A 14,356-nucleotide genomic window follows, 5' to 3' on the forward strand; every position below is an offset into this window, starting at 1 on the left:
TATGGTCTGTGGGGGGGTAGCCTGTCTGCCTCTTTCTCGCAGAAAACCTCCAAAAATTCTGCGTACTTGTGGGGAACCGCTTGCAGCGTGCCTAGCTGCAGCTGTGACTCCTCTTCCTCCCCTTCCTGCCTGGGCACGATGCAGTGTTCAGCGCAAAAGGAAGAGCCGAAGGTCAGCTGCCTCTGGTACCAAGCCAGCGTCGGGCTGTGCTTGTCCAGCCAACTCATGCCCAATACAATGGGCGTGTCCGATAGTTGAGTGACATTGAAGCTGATGATTTCCCTGTGATTCCCAAGTCGCATCACCATTGGTGGCGTCTGCTTCACCACTTGCCCCCCTAGCAGCTCCCTGCCATCCACCGTGACAACCTGCAGGGGCAGCGTGGCAGGCAGCAACTGTATAGCGTGCCGGTCGACAAAGTCCTGCCCTATAAAGTCCGCATTGCTTCCGGAGTCAATGGTGATTGGCACGTCCATGGTGATTCCATTGGGCAGCTGGAGCGACGCGGTGAGCCTCACTACCGGTTTGGGCGGGAGGGGGTCCATGGGCTGTAAAATCTCTGGGGACTGCTTCACTGACACGTCTGGCTGGGCCCCAGTGCCTCTTCTTCCAACCAGACTCCTTCGTTTCCCTGCTGTGGTTGTCCTTGCTGCGTTGCTGCAGTTACCATTGCTGAGGCTGCAGTGTGCTTGTGGAGCCTCTGGGGACACTCTTTCGCCATATGCTGTGGATCATCGCAGATGTAACACTTCCTGTTCCCTCTAGGAGGCTTCGCTTTCACTGCTGCCGGTGCTAGGGCTCTGGCTGCTGACTGAGCCCTTGCACCTCCAACCTCCATAGGTTCCGCTCCTCCTCCTGGCGGAGGCGTGGATTGCGCACGCGCTGCTTCTCTGGGAAGGAAGGAGGAGCCCCTGGCTGGTTCGCGCCCTCCACGCCCTTCGTCCCTGCTCCACGGACGTCCTTCCAGCCGCACCCCCACCGCCAGCGCCCTCTGAACGATCTCCTGCGTGGTCCGGGGTCTCTCCCCCCTCGCAATTTCATCTTTAACCGAGCCGTGCAATCCCTCCCAAAACAGGTCTCTTACAGGAGCCGAATCTCTGTCCCATTCCAGGGCACTGACCAAAGCGAAAAAGCGGGCATGGTACTGCCTTACGCTGGCCCTCCCTTGCTTCAGTCCATGTATCTCCTGCCGAGCAAGATCCACGTCAATGCTAGATAAAAAGCACCCATCCATCGCTTTAATAAAGGCATCCGCATTTTGGAGCGCCGGATCCTTATCTCTCCACAAATTGCGCAGCCATGCTTTAGCATCTCCATGCAAATGGGACATGATGAATCCCACCTTCTCTTGCTCATCTCTAAAGTCTTTGTTCAGCAGTTGCAGTGCACACATTACATCTGCTCTAAAGTTGGGGTACTGTTGCAAATTCCCATCGAAGTGAGAGACCAGACCGCCTGTTCGTCTCCCCAACCCAATCCCCTCCGGTTTGGGTGTCAGTTGCCCTTGCTTCGTAAGCACTTCCAACCTGACCTGGAGATCCCTGTAGGCGGCAGCTGCGTCCTCCTCTCTCTTCCTGGATGCAAGAGCCTCGGCATTCAGTCGTGTCACTGCTTCTCTGAGTTCCACTATCTGCTGTTCGGCCGTCATGTTGTCTGCCGTTCGTGAGCTCGCTAGTAGGCACCCGCTTTCTCTCCTCTCCGCGAGGACGTAGATGCCCACAATCTGGGGATGGAGCTTACTGTCAGAGCTGCTTCCAGATCCTAGCTCACAGAGGATCACGCTAGCCAGCGATCATTAAATAAAAGTCTTTATTGAGTTACAGTTTCCATTCTCAAGCTGCTGCGTGCAACTCTACGTCTCATGGTTAGATCGGCGAAGCTCCATCTGAGTCTCCGCCCCTTGTACACCAACTTAATATCCTAGCCTTGCTCCACCTTTTCCGCCTGACTGTTCTTCTCTGGGTCCCTCTGCCCCCCGGGGTCTCTTCCTTCCGGGATTCCTCTGACGCTGACGCTGACCCCCCTGACTCTTCTCCCTCCTTTCGGCGGGCTTTAGGACCTGGCTCCCTTTCCGGGCTGCCTACTGCGCCACCTTCCTGTGCATTTGAACTTGGCGCGCGCGCCCAACCTTCCACCTTCCGTCTGACCGTTTCTTCGCTCCCCGATGGAGGTGTGGCCACTCCTGACTCGTGCCCTCCCCCCTGTTGTGAGCTGCCAGCGCTTGATCCCTGGCGCCCTTCCTCTTCCCTGCTCTCTGGCGGTGACGCTGGTCCCGATTTCCAACTGCTCCCCTCTGAGTCCCCTCTGGCTCTATCTTCCTGGGGTGTCCCCCTAGGCTCCCCCCTTGCCCTGGCCACTGGTGCTCCTTTCTGTGAATCTTCTGATTCACTGGAAAGACTCGGAGATCTCGGGTCGTCGTCATCACTCATCTTTTCTTCTGCCTCCTCTCCCTCGCTCTCTGTTTCCTCCCTTGCCCTTGCCTCTGCTCCTGAACCCCTGACACATATATTTTGCGATTTTTGGGTCAAACACCAATTTTAAATAAGCCCAATCAGAGCGTTATTATATTCTTTTTATGTACAGAAGCAAAACATTGTTTTGCTTCTGTTAGGAGTGATTCTGGTGCGCACCCAAAAACCACCATGTGAATTAAAATAAGCCCAATCAAAGCTTATTTGTCTTCTTTCTACGCATATGGAAGCAAAAAGACGTTGTTTTGTTATTTTGGTCTCATTACATACACTTTACGATTTATGGGGTCCATAGAACACGACTTGAAATAAGCGAAATCCAAGATTCTTTTTTCTATGTAAGAACCCAAAACAACCTGTTTTGCTTTGTTTGACTTATTACACTTCGCTTTGCTATTTGTGGATGAATGAACACTGAAAGAACAATCCAAGCTTATTCGTCCTCTTTCTATGGAGATGGAACCCAAACCCCTATGCTTGATTTGGACTGTTAACGAACATTTCACTGCGATTTTTGGGTGAATGTGCATTCTAACCCCAAAAACACCAATTTTAAATAAGCCCAATCAAAGCGTTATTATCTTCTTTTTATGTACATGGAACCCAAAACATTGTTTTGCTTCTGTTAGGAGTGATTCTGGTGCGCACCCAAAAACCACCATGCGAATTGAAATAAGCCCAATCAAAGCTTATTCGTCTTCTTTCTACGCATATGGAAGCGAAAAGACGGTGTTTTGTTATTTTGGTCTCATTACATAAACTTTGCGATTTCTGGGTCAATGTGCATTAACACCAAAGCCACTTCCGGCCTGCCCAGGAGGTGGGTTTGCGGGCTTCACGCCCACCCCATGTGAGCGGGGGCTGGTTTCAGCCCCCGTGAGAACAGGGGAATCCCGGCCGGGTGTGCCCCCCCAGCCAGCCAATCGGCTGGCTGGGGGGGCGTGGCCTGGGCTATTTAGGGCCGGCGCAGAGGGGGCTCGCCCTCTCTCTGCCGGCTAGCCCTCACGTTTTTCCTTACCAGCTGATCGCTTTGGGAATCCTTCGCAGTGCCCTCTTTACCTCGTGGAGCGTTTTCAGGAGCACCTTTTTTCACCTTCCGGAGAGCCTTTTCGCAGCAAGCCTTCGTCTTCACGGATTGGCTACTGCTGTTTACCTTTTAGAGCTGAAATCACTATCGGGAAATTCTTTTTCCTACTGCTGTTTACCTTTTAGAGCTGAAATCACTATCGGGAAATTCTTTTCCCCCTACCCGCTTGCGTGCCGCTGGGAGCCAGAGCTGAAATTGCTGGGTTTTTTCTATTGTGGGGGGCTTATTCTCGTAGGTCTCCTGCCACTTGAGATCGGATCGCCCATCGCTTCTGCAAGCCTCCAGAACTGCGGGGGCTAACCAGCCACGCTTACATCGCAAGCCGGGGCGACTTTCAAGTATCCAAAGGCAGCAGCGGTAACGTACTGAAGAGTTGGGGGATATTTTGCCCGGGTGCTTGGGGGACCAGTGTGCTCTGAACGCAAAGGGGAGGTTTAGCAGATTGCTCAGGGCTGCAGCGCTAGCTTTTATTCCCTACTTTGGCGGTTTACGGAGGTTGCTTAGCAGGGGTCGTTCTAATCACTAGCCTCACGCTGCGGCATCCAATCTGTTGGGGGTTTTATTAACAGCGCTTGCTTTGTTTGGGGTCGGCTTGATTTCTGTTCAGCAGGAGGCGGCACCGTTGCCTAGCAACCTGTTGATTTCTTAGCCCACGTGATCCGGGCGCCATTTTGAAAAACGACCACGTGGTCTGGCGGCCGCCATTTTGCCATAGGCAACTACACGTGGGTCATTACTTTCCACAGGCTTACAGCTTTAGTTATCTGACGCAGCTAGGCTTAGACAATACCGGCAGCACAGAAAGAGGCTGCCTTGACAAAGTTATTCATTGGCTGGAATATTAACTGAAGTGCTGCAAGAGTTTATGAGGCTTTTCTTTAATTATTTTTAGGGATTTATATTTTCCAATAAAACTTTTCATTTGGCTGTTCTAGTTAAAGTTCTGAAGTGCCCCTAGGAGTTTGCCTTGCCAGAGCAATTCATTGATTGCAATTGTAATTTATTTAAATGAGCCTTTCTATATAAATTAGGTTAGATCTGTTATTTGTAAGGCTACATTTATCCGGCAATTTAATTCCTTTGGTTAATTAGCAAAGTGCTTAAGGGCTCCTGGGAGCTTTGCTTTGCTACTTAGGTTTGCTAAGTATGTTTACTGCATAAGTCAAGTTATCCCTCTTGCTTTAACAAGTTTAGCTTCTGTTTCTCGTAGCGGGCAATGAGTTTTAAGGGATTGGCATTAAGTAACAAGGAATAAACCGAATATATAAAAGAATAAAATAAAAAATTGAATAAGTGGTAGAGGGCTACCCATAATTGGTTAAACGTTGGTTAAAGGTTGCAAGTCCCCTGGGGATAGCGCACGCCTTCCTCTATTGTCCTGGTTCTAATTACAGTTTATTTAAAATATAAATCCAGTAAAGTTCTAGTTAATTAATTAATTAAATATTAGGGAAGTCAGATCGTTTTCCCCTAAAAACCAACTTGAGTTTGCAACAGTGCAGACAATACTGAACTCATGTCATACTGATTACAGCTAAATACAATTGGTTGGGTAGGTAATTTCGGTTTCCAGTAAAAACTTTCCAGTGCACTAAATATTAAGGAAGTCAGATTGTTTTCCTTTTGGTTACTGATTTAAATTTTGCTGCACTGAATTTATTAAACCTAAAACCAGCTTGAGTTCGCAACAGTGCAGACAATACTGAACTTATGTCATACTGATTACAGCTAAATACAATCAGTTGGGTAGGCAATTTCGGTTTCCAGTAAAAGCTTGCCAGTGCAGGCAATACTGAACTACAGCATAATTGCTTTCTGCTCATGCATATAGGCTGAGCTAGCGTCACTGACTCTATTGAACCAGGTTAATCAAAAGCCTTTATCGCAGCTATGTTGGCTCAAGAAAACCAGGTAAATTCTGCAGCAGCCGGGGGGGTGCAGGGGAACCAAGAGGAGTCCCAGCCCTTTGTTATACCAAGTAACCTGCAGGCTTTGGCACAGTTTTTCAATGATTTTCAGGAATTTTATAAGCAAAGGAGGTCCACGGGCCAAGTGGCACCCACGCCAGGGGCAGCAGCACCGACAACAGTCGCAACAGGGACGTCAGCACCAGCGGCGGTTGCACCAGCGGCAGCAGTGCCAGCGCCATCGGCACCAATGGTGTTCTCCCAGGAGTTTATCCCAGACACTCAACTTAATGAGGTGGTACTCCCAGGTACCTCCGCGTCCACTATGGCAGTGCTGAGCGTAGCCAAAGAGGCAACAGCCCGGCAAAAGAAGAGCACCCGTGCTCAGTCGGCCACCTCAGGCAAGTCGAAAGGAGGCCAGAAGGGTGGCAGGAAGGGTAAGGCTAGTACTCTAGGTACCAAGGCTGCTAACCCACAAAAGGACCCAGGTGTCCCCAGTCTCTTTCAGATCCCACCCCCGCAAGCGGCACCAGCCGAGGGCGCATCAGAATCCACTTCGGATGAGGAAGTGCGGGGTCTGCAGGCGGTACAGGTGAACAGCGTACTGGATCAAGCCGCGCCGGAGGTCCTCTCTGGGAAGAGGAAGGAGAAGAGAAAACACACATCAAAGAAGAGTAAGAAGAGCAGGCGGTCGGAATCGGAGGATGATTCAGGTACCTCTTCTTCTTCTGACTCCGATAGTGATGTTTCTAGGGAGGAATACTGGGGCCATGGGGAAGACTGCGTGGGTCTCCCTTCATGGGCCCATGAAAGGAGGGTCAATTCCTACCGTAAGTCCTTTAACGGGACCCTTGAATGGAAGGATGGCTCGCTAGTGCCGGATGTTAAAACTTCCACTCACCTATCTACAGATTTCATTGTGGGTAACCATTTATCTCAGTGGAAGAGGGACAAGATCCTTAATGGGGACTTTATTGATATGTTCAGATTGTTGCCTCCTGCTAAGTTGACAGGTAAAGGAGAAAAGAGGCACAGCCATGGAAAACGCAGGTACAGAGCACCCAGAGTTGAGCGCACTTTTGACCATTGGCTGGATGGGTTCCAGGTATTTATGGGTGTCGTCAGCGCCGCTTATCCGAAACGAGAGATGCATTTAGTCGCCTACATGGCCCATGTGAGGAGGGCTAGGGATCTAGCGGGGGATACGGCCGCTCTAAATTACGATGAGGATTTCCGCAGAAATGCGTCGCTGTTATCTTCCACTCGTTGGGATCTGAGGGACCAGAACTATTGGTCTGAGCACGTAGGCCCCTACGTAGACAAGAAGCCCCAGGACTCTTCAAAATCCTGGAAGACCGCTCCGAGACAGAGGCGACTGTGCTGGGAGTTCAATAAAGGGGTTTGTGTACGGACGGTCTGTAAGTACAGCCATGAATGTGAAAAATGCCTCGGTAACCACCCAGCCACTGCCTGCCTGAAAGGGAGGCAGCCCTTTCGGGGTGGGAGAGGTTCCTACAACCAGGGACCCAGGGGTGGCCATGGAGCCCCTTCGGGACTTCAAGGGAACAGGCAGTAACTTCAATCTTGGCCTGGCCTTTTCCCCCGTTAAGTTGTCTCCGTTAAAAAACCTCTTGAAGCTATATCCCAACAGGGCAGCAGCAGCGTATTTATGGGAAGGATTTAGTAACGGTTTTAGGATCCCTGTAGCTTTCCCCCCAAATTCAGGTGATCCACCAAACCAAAAATCAGTGAGGGAGATGCCCGAGGTTGCCCGAAAGAAGATTAGTAAAGAAATTAATGCAGGTAGGGTTGCTGGCCCCTTTTTAACTCCCCCAATAGAAGGCCTTCACATATCCCCGTTAGGTATAGTCCCTAAGAAAGCGCCTGGTGAATTTCGCATGATTCACAACCTTTCCTACCCAAAGGGAGGGTCCGTCAATGATGCGATACCTCAGGAGCTTTGTACGGTTAAATATGCCACTTTTGACCAAGTGGTCAAGCTTATTCGCAAATTCGGCAAGGGCGCGCTTTTGGCAAAATGCGACATTGAATCGGCCTTTAGACTCTTGCCAGTTCATCCGGAAGACTTCCGGTGGCTGTGTTTCAAATTCGAAGGGGTTTATTTTGTGGATAAAGCAATGCCCATGGGCTGCTCAGTTGCCTGTGCAGCCTTTGAGGCATTCAGCACCTTCCTGGACTGGGCGCTTCGCTTTAGAACTGGATCTGAGGGCGTGTCGAACTACCTGGATGACTTTATCCTCGTCGCCAATAGCAGGCGTAAGTGCTCAGAGCTCCTTGAAGCCTTTACATCATTAGCAGGGGAGTTGGGAGTTCCCTTGGCTGCCGACAAAACAGAGGGTCCAGCTACAACCATGGTTTACTTAGGTATTGAATTGGACACGGTCGCTCAGACCTCAAAACTTCCCAGAGAGAAGCTGATTACGCTTGGCGACCTCATTCGGCAGCTCCTCCCCCTGAGAAAGGTAACACTAAGGCAGATACAGTCACTGCTAGGCCATTTAAACTTTGCTTGCCGCGTGGTTTCCCCTGGCCGTCCATTTTGTGGCCGCCTCGCGAGGCTAGCAGCCGGCCTGCGATCCCCCCATCATAGGGTTCGCTTATCTAAGGAGGTAAAATCTGACTTGGAAGTCTGGTTGAAGTTTCTGGAGAACTACAACGGTATTTCCTTGTGGCAGGAGAACTTGTTGCTGCAAGTGGACTTCCAGGTTCATTCAGATGCTTCAGGCTCCTTAGGGTTTGGCGTTTACTTTAGGGGGCAATGGTGTGCCCAACGTTGGCCGTCAGCGTGGCAAGGGACCCCCATAACCAGAGATTTAACCTTCCTAGAATTCTTTCCGATTGTTGTCGCAGTGCACTTGTGGTCTGAAGTCTTTAGTAACCATAGGGTTTGCTTCCACACTGACAACCAAGCAGTGGTAGGAGTCCTTTCCAGGCAGGCCGCGCGGTCATCAAGAGTAGGTGCTCTTCTGCGCTCCTTCATTCTCAGGTGTCTAGAACTTAACATCCACTTCTCCGCCAAATTTGTGCCTGGCGTGAACAATGACATCGCGGATGCCCTATCTCGTTTTCAGATGGACCGCTTCCGCTCGTTAGCACCGGAGGCTCAGCCGCTTCCTCAGCCGTTCCCGGAACATCTGTGGAGACTTGGGGACCAGAGTCATGGGAACCAGAAGTGATTCAGGGAGTATTAGCCTCATTGGCTCCGTCCACTTTAAGATCTTATAAGAAGGCGTGGTCGGATTTCCTTAATTTCTGTAATAAATCCTGCGCCGGCAGGAGCAATGCCCCCCCCCGTCAAGTCCGAGGTTTTATCATACTTGGTATACTTAAGACGTTTGGGCCGCGCCCCTAGAACTATCAACCTTCAGGCAGCGGCAATATCATTCTTTTGCAAGGTGGTATTTTCCTCTGATCCATGCGCTGATTTCGTCATACGAAGGACCCTAGAGGGCTGGCGCAGGCTGCAGCCCCCGAGCCATGACTTAAGGAGGCCAATATCATTCGACATCCTTTTCCAAATTCACAAAAAGCTGAGAACGGTCTGTTGGTCGAAGTATGAGGCGCGCTTATTTTCAGCGGCATACTCTATCGCCTTCTTCGGTGCGATGCGTGTGGGTGAGGTGGTTTACGAAGAGGGCCAGCACGGCTCTTCCCGGGGGTTGCTACTGAGCGACCTTACGCTCTCTAGGGAGGATCTAGTATTACGAATACGTAGCTCCAAAACAGACCAGTACGGGAGGGGGGCCCTGGTTCAGCTTCTGGCAACCGGAGAACCAGGCCCGTGCCCTGTTAAGGACACCAGGCGCTTCTTAGATCTGAGGACCAATTCGGCAGGGCCTTTCTTTATCCACGCAGATGGCTTACCCCTGACGCGTCAACAGTTCACACGGGTTATGCGCTCAACACTGGCTGCATGTGGCCTTCCCCCTGCAGATTTCGCGGCGCACTCGTTTAGAATAGGAGCGGCCACCACAGCAGTGCACCTGGGCCTTACTACGGAGAGGGTTAAGGACTTAGGCCGCTGGAAATCAGACGCTTACAAACGCTACGTTAGAGGAAATCTGTGACGGTTCAACTGGGGTCAATTGACCATGGCCTGTTCTTTTAATCTCTTGCAGGTGCTATGGGGGTCCGCGTCTGGATATTCGGGCACAGCATTGTGCATTGGGCCAGGGTCCGCGCCATCAATTCCGGTCTCAGGCCACGCCTCGGCTTACCGTCTGGCATCACTTTATCCTGGGTTGCGCGAAGGGGAATGCGCTGGGCTGAGATGTTGCCCGCATTTAAGACCAGAGCAGCAGCGGAGGGCCCCCCGGATGCTTTGCTGATACAATTGGGAGAAAATGACCTTGCTTACAGGAAGGCAGTTGACTTGCAGTGGCACATTTTCAGTGACTTTGAGGAGCTTAAGGCCTCTTACCCGGACATGACAATCATTTGGGCCTCTTTGATGGAGAGGCGGGTCTGGAGGGACTGCAGGTGCCCGATAGCCATGAATAAGGCGAGGAAAGCCTTGGATCGGGCAGTGGTGCGTAGAGTGGCAGCCCTGGGTGGGAAGGTCATTGAACACCCGGGCATTCGTTTCAACTGTGAGGCCCTCTACCGGTTTGATGGCGTGCATCTTTCCGATGCTGGAAATGATGTTTGGCTGTGCGACATAGCGAAGGGGATAAGGGATTGGTTTCAGGCATGAGAGTATTGGCGGCGAGCGATTGCTCGTGTGGCGGTAGGCATTGGTAAGAAGGGGTTAAGAGGATGTGGGGGGGGAGGAGCGCCATCACCTCCCCCCAGTGAACGAAGGGTGGTCCGTTAAAGGACTCCGGGGGGCGTGGCCCTGTCCGAAGCCTATGGAGGTGTGGGCCAAAGGCACACCCCAGAGCGGTGACCCGGGGAGCTCCTAGTCGACGTGCCTCGGCAGGAGACTCCCCGATATAGTGTTAACCCTTCCCCGTGTCTCCAGCAAATGGGCTGGAGCCGGATAGTCGATAGGACCAATGCCTAAGCCAATGCCTCTCATTCCTGAACTCAATAAAGTTGTGGCCTAATTCGCCCAATTAACCTTAAATTATGGTGTCTGGTGTCTTTATTTATCCTGGTGGGGGGCGGGAACTCGCCACGCAATAATGCAGCAGTATGATTGGTTGGCAGGAACCACCCAATCATTCTCCAGATAGAAGCGCATCCACAACCTGATTGGGTTACAGTAACAGATAGGTAGCCGTGTTGGTCTGCCATAGTCAAAATAAAAAAAATCCTTCCAGTAGCACCTTTAAGACCAACTAAGTTAGTTCTTGGTATGAGCTTTCGTGTGCAAGGTATCTGAAGAAGTGTGCTTGCACACGAAAGCTCATACCAAGAACTAACTTAGTTGGTCTTAAAGGTGCTACTGGAAGGATTTTTTTTATTTGGGTTACAGTAGAATTCCGGAATTAGCCAATCATGTGCAGCCCATTGTGTAAATAATGTATATAAAGCAGATACTTTGAGGGGACTTTCATTCATTCCTCCTCACCACTATGAGCTGAATAAAGAGCATGAAATCACTTTGTGAGTATATTTCAAATTGGTTTCAGGTTCTTTAGGTTTGCATGCATATTACCCCAAAAAACACAAAGTGAAGTGAAAGAATACCAATCAAAGCAAAACAGGGTTTGTTTGGTTTCATATACATAGAAAGAAGACGAATGTTTCTTTCACTTTGTTTCATTTTTTTGGGGTGTGCTTGCATAGAAAGAAGACGAATATGAGTGAGAGAGATAAAAAGATAGAAGTAAGCGAGGGAGGGAAGGAGAAAGCGAAGGAAGGAAGAGAGAGAGGGAGAGAAAAGGGAGGGAGGGAGAGAAGGAAAGAGAAGGGAGAGAGAGAAGGAGGAGAGAGAGAGAGAAGGGGGAGAGAGACAGAGAAGGAAGGAGAAAGACAGAGAGAGAGAAGGAGAGAGAGAGAGGGAGAATAAAGGGAAAGAGAGAGAAGGGGAGAGCTCAGAAGGAAGGGAAAGAGAGAAGAAAGGAAGGGAGAGAGAAAGCGAAGGAAGAGAGAAAGAGAGATGGAGAATGAGAGAGAGAAGGAGAGAGTAGGAAGGGAGAGATAGAGAGAGCGTGAAGGACGGCAGAGAGAGAGAAGGAAAGGAGCGAGGGAGAGAGAGAAGGGAGGGAGAGGGAGAAAGAGAGAAAGAGACATATGAAAGGGAGAGAGAGACTGAAGGAAGAGCGGGAGAGAGAGAAGGAAGGAGAGAGAGAAAGAAGGGAGAAAGAGAGAGAGAGAAAGGATGAGAGAGAGAGATAGAAGGAGAGAAAGAGAAAGAGAAGGGGGAGAGAGAGAAGGAAGAGAGGGAGAGAGAGAAAGAGAAGGAATGGAGAGAAGGGAGAAAGACAGAGAGAGAGAGAGAGAGAAGGAAGCGGAGAGAGACAGAGAAGAAGGAGAGTAGGAAGGGAGAGATCGAGAGAATGAAGGATGGCAGAGAGATAAGGAAGGGAGAGATAGAGAGAGTGAAGGACTGCAGAGAGAGAGAAGGGACAGTGAGGGAGAGAAAGAGAGAGAGAGAGAGAGAGAGAGAAGAGAGGGAGGGAGAGGGAGAGAGGGGGAGAGAGATAAATGGAGAGAGAGAGAAGAAAGAGGGAGAGAGGGAGAGAGAGAAGGGAGGGAGAGGGAGAAAGAGAGAGGAGAGAGAGAGATAGAGGAAATGAGGGGAGAGCGAGAAAGAGAGTGAGTGAGAAGGAAGGAAGAGAAAGAGAGAGAAGGGAGGGAGGGAGAGAGGAAAGAGAGAGAAAATGAAGGGAGAGAGGTAGAGAGAGATAGAGAAGGGAGAGAGAGAGAAGGAATGAAGAGAGAGGAGGGAGGGAGAAAGAGAGAGAGAGGGAGAAGGATGAAAGAGAGAGAGAAGGAAGGGGTAGAGAGTGACGAGAGAAGGGAGGGGAGAGAGAGAGACGAGAAAGAGGGAGAAGGAATGGGGAGAGAGAAGGAAGGAGAGACAGAGAGAGAAGGAAGGAGAGAGAGAGAAGGAAGGGAAAGAGGCAGAGACAGAGAAGGAAAGAAGAGAGAGAAGGAAGGGAGACAGAGAGAGAGAAAGAAAGAAGGAAGCGGAGAGAGAGCAAGAGAAAGGAAGGAGAGAGAGGAGAGAAGGGAGAGAGAGAGAGAGAGGGCGGGAGAGGAAGAGAGAGAAAGAGGAAATTTGGGGGGAGAGAGAAAGAGAGAGGGAGAGAAGGAAGGGAGAGGGAGAAGGAAGGGAGAGAGAGAGAGAGAGAGAGAGAGAGAGAGAGAGAGAGAGAGAAGGTCGAGAGAGAGAGAAGGGAGGGAGAGGGAGAGGGAGAGAGAGAGAGAATGAAAGGAGATAAAGAGCGAGAGAAGAAAGAGAGAGAGATAATGAGAGAAGGAAGGGAGAGGGAGAGAGAGAGGGAGAGGGAGAGAGAGAGAAAAGGAAGGGAGAGAGGGAGAGGGAGAAAAAGAAAGAGAGAGAGAGAGAGAGAGAGAAGGGGAGAGAGACATTAGGAAGAACTTCCTGACAGTAAGAGCTGTTCAACAGTGGAATTTGCTGCGAAGGAGTGTGGTGGAGTCTCCTTCTTTGGAGGTCTTTAAGCAGAGGCTTGACAACCATATGTCAGGGGTGCTCTGATGGTGTTTCCTGCTTGGCAGGGGGTTGGACTCGATGGCCCTTGTGGTCTCTTCCAACTCTATGATTCTAAGGGAGGGGGGGAGAGAAAAAGAGAGAGAAGGAATGGAGCGAGAGAAGGGAGAAAGAGAGAGGGAGAAAGATAATGAGGAGGGAGAAAGAGATAGAGATAGAAAAGATAGAGATAGAGATAGAGATAGAAAAGGAGATAGAGATAGAAAAGGAGGGATAGAAATAGAGATAGAAAAGGAGGGAAGAGAAGGAGAGAGAAGGGAGAGAGAGGAGAGCGACGGAAGGGAGACAGAGAGAGAGAAAGAAGGAAGCGGGGAGAGAGAAGAAGGAGGAGTGAGAGAGAGTAGGAAGGGAGAGATAGAGAGAAAGTGACAAACGGCAGAGAGAGAGAGAAGGGATGGGGCTGGAGAAAGATAGAGGAGAGAGAGAAAGAGGAAATTAGGGGAGAGCGAGAAATAGAGACAAATAGAGAGAGAGAGAGAATGAAGAGAGAAAGGGAGAGAGAAGGGAGGGAGAGGGAGAGAGAGAGATGAGAGAGAGAGAGAGGAAATTAGGAGAGAGCGGGAAAGAGAGTGAGTGAGAAGGAAGGGAGAGAAAGACAGAAAGAGAGAGAAGGGAGGGAGGGAGAGAGAGAGGGAAGAGAGAGAGAGAAAATGAAGGGAGAGAAAGAGAGAGAGAAGGAAGGGAGGGAGAGAGAGAGAAGGAAGGGAGACAGAGAGAGGGGGGGGAGAGGGAGAAAGAAGAAAGCGGAAAGAGTGAGATAAGGGACGGAGAGGGAGACAAAGAAAAAGAGAGACAGAGAGAGAGGGGGAGGGGGGAAGGAGGGAGGGAGGTGGAGAAAGAGAGAGGAGAGAGAGGAAATTAGGGGGAGAAAGAGAGAGAGAGTGAAGGAAGTTCTAAGTTTTTAAAAAGAATAGCAGCAATCTCTTCAGAACAAAAAGCCAAACTAATAAATCAGGTGATAACAGATGAATGTAAGATCCAAAAAGGAACAAGACAAGGATGCCCATTATCACCATTATTGTTTATTTTGGTCTTGGAAGTACTTGCCAAAAACATAGGAGCAGATATAGGTGTAAAAACTGGGAAAAGTGAATTCAAGTTAAAAGCGTATGCAGATGACTTAGTGATAACAGTGGAAGAACCTAAAACTTCACTCCCTAAAGTAATAGAAAAAATTCAGAAATTTGGGGAAGTGGCAGGATTTAAGCTAAATAGGAATAAAACTAAATTATTAGTTTAAAACATGAAG

The 14,356-nt window shown here is 50.1% G+C and overlaps 1 protein-coding gene across 1 annotated transcript in view; it reads right to left on the bottom strand.

Annotated features, from left to right (window-relative positions):
• Window positions 1-14,356, bottom strand: part of LOC308477263 (uncharacterized protein) — a 110,944-nt gene that overhangs the window by 68,524 nt on the left and 28,064 nt on the right. The gene's annotated exons all lie outside the window — the stretch shown is intronic.

Source organism: Podarcis pityusensis (genome assembly GCF_964106645.2).
Source record: "Podarcis pityusensis genome assembly, chromosome: 5".
NCBI lineage: Eukaryota > Metazoa > Chordata > Lepidosauria > Squamata > Lacertidae > Podarcis > Podarcis pityusensis.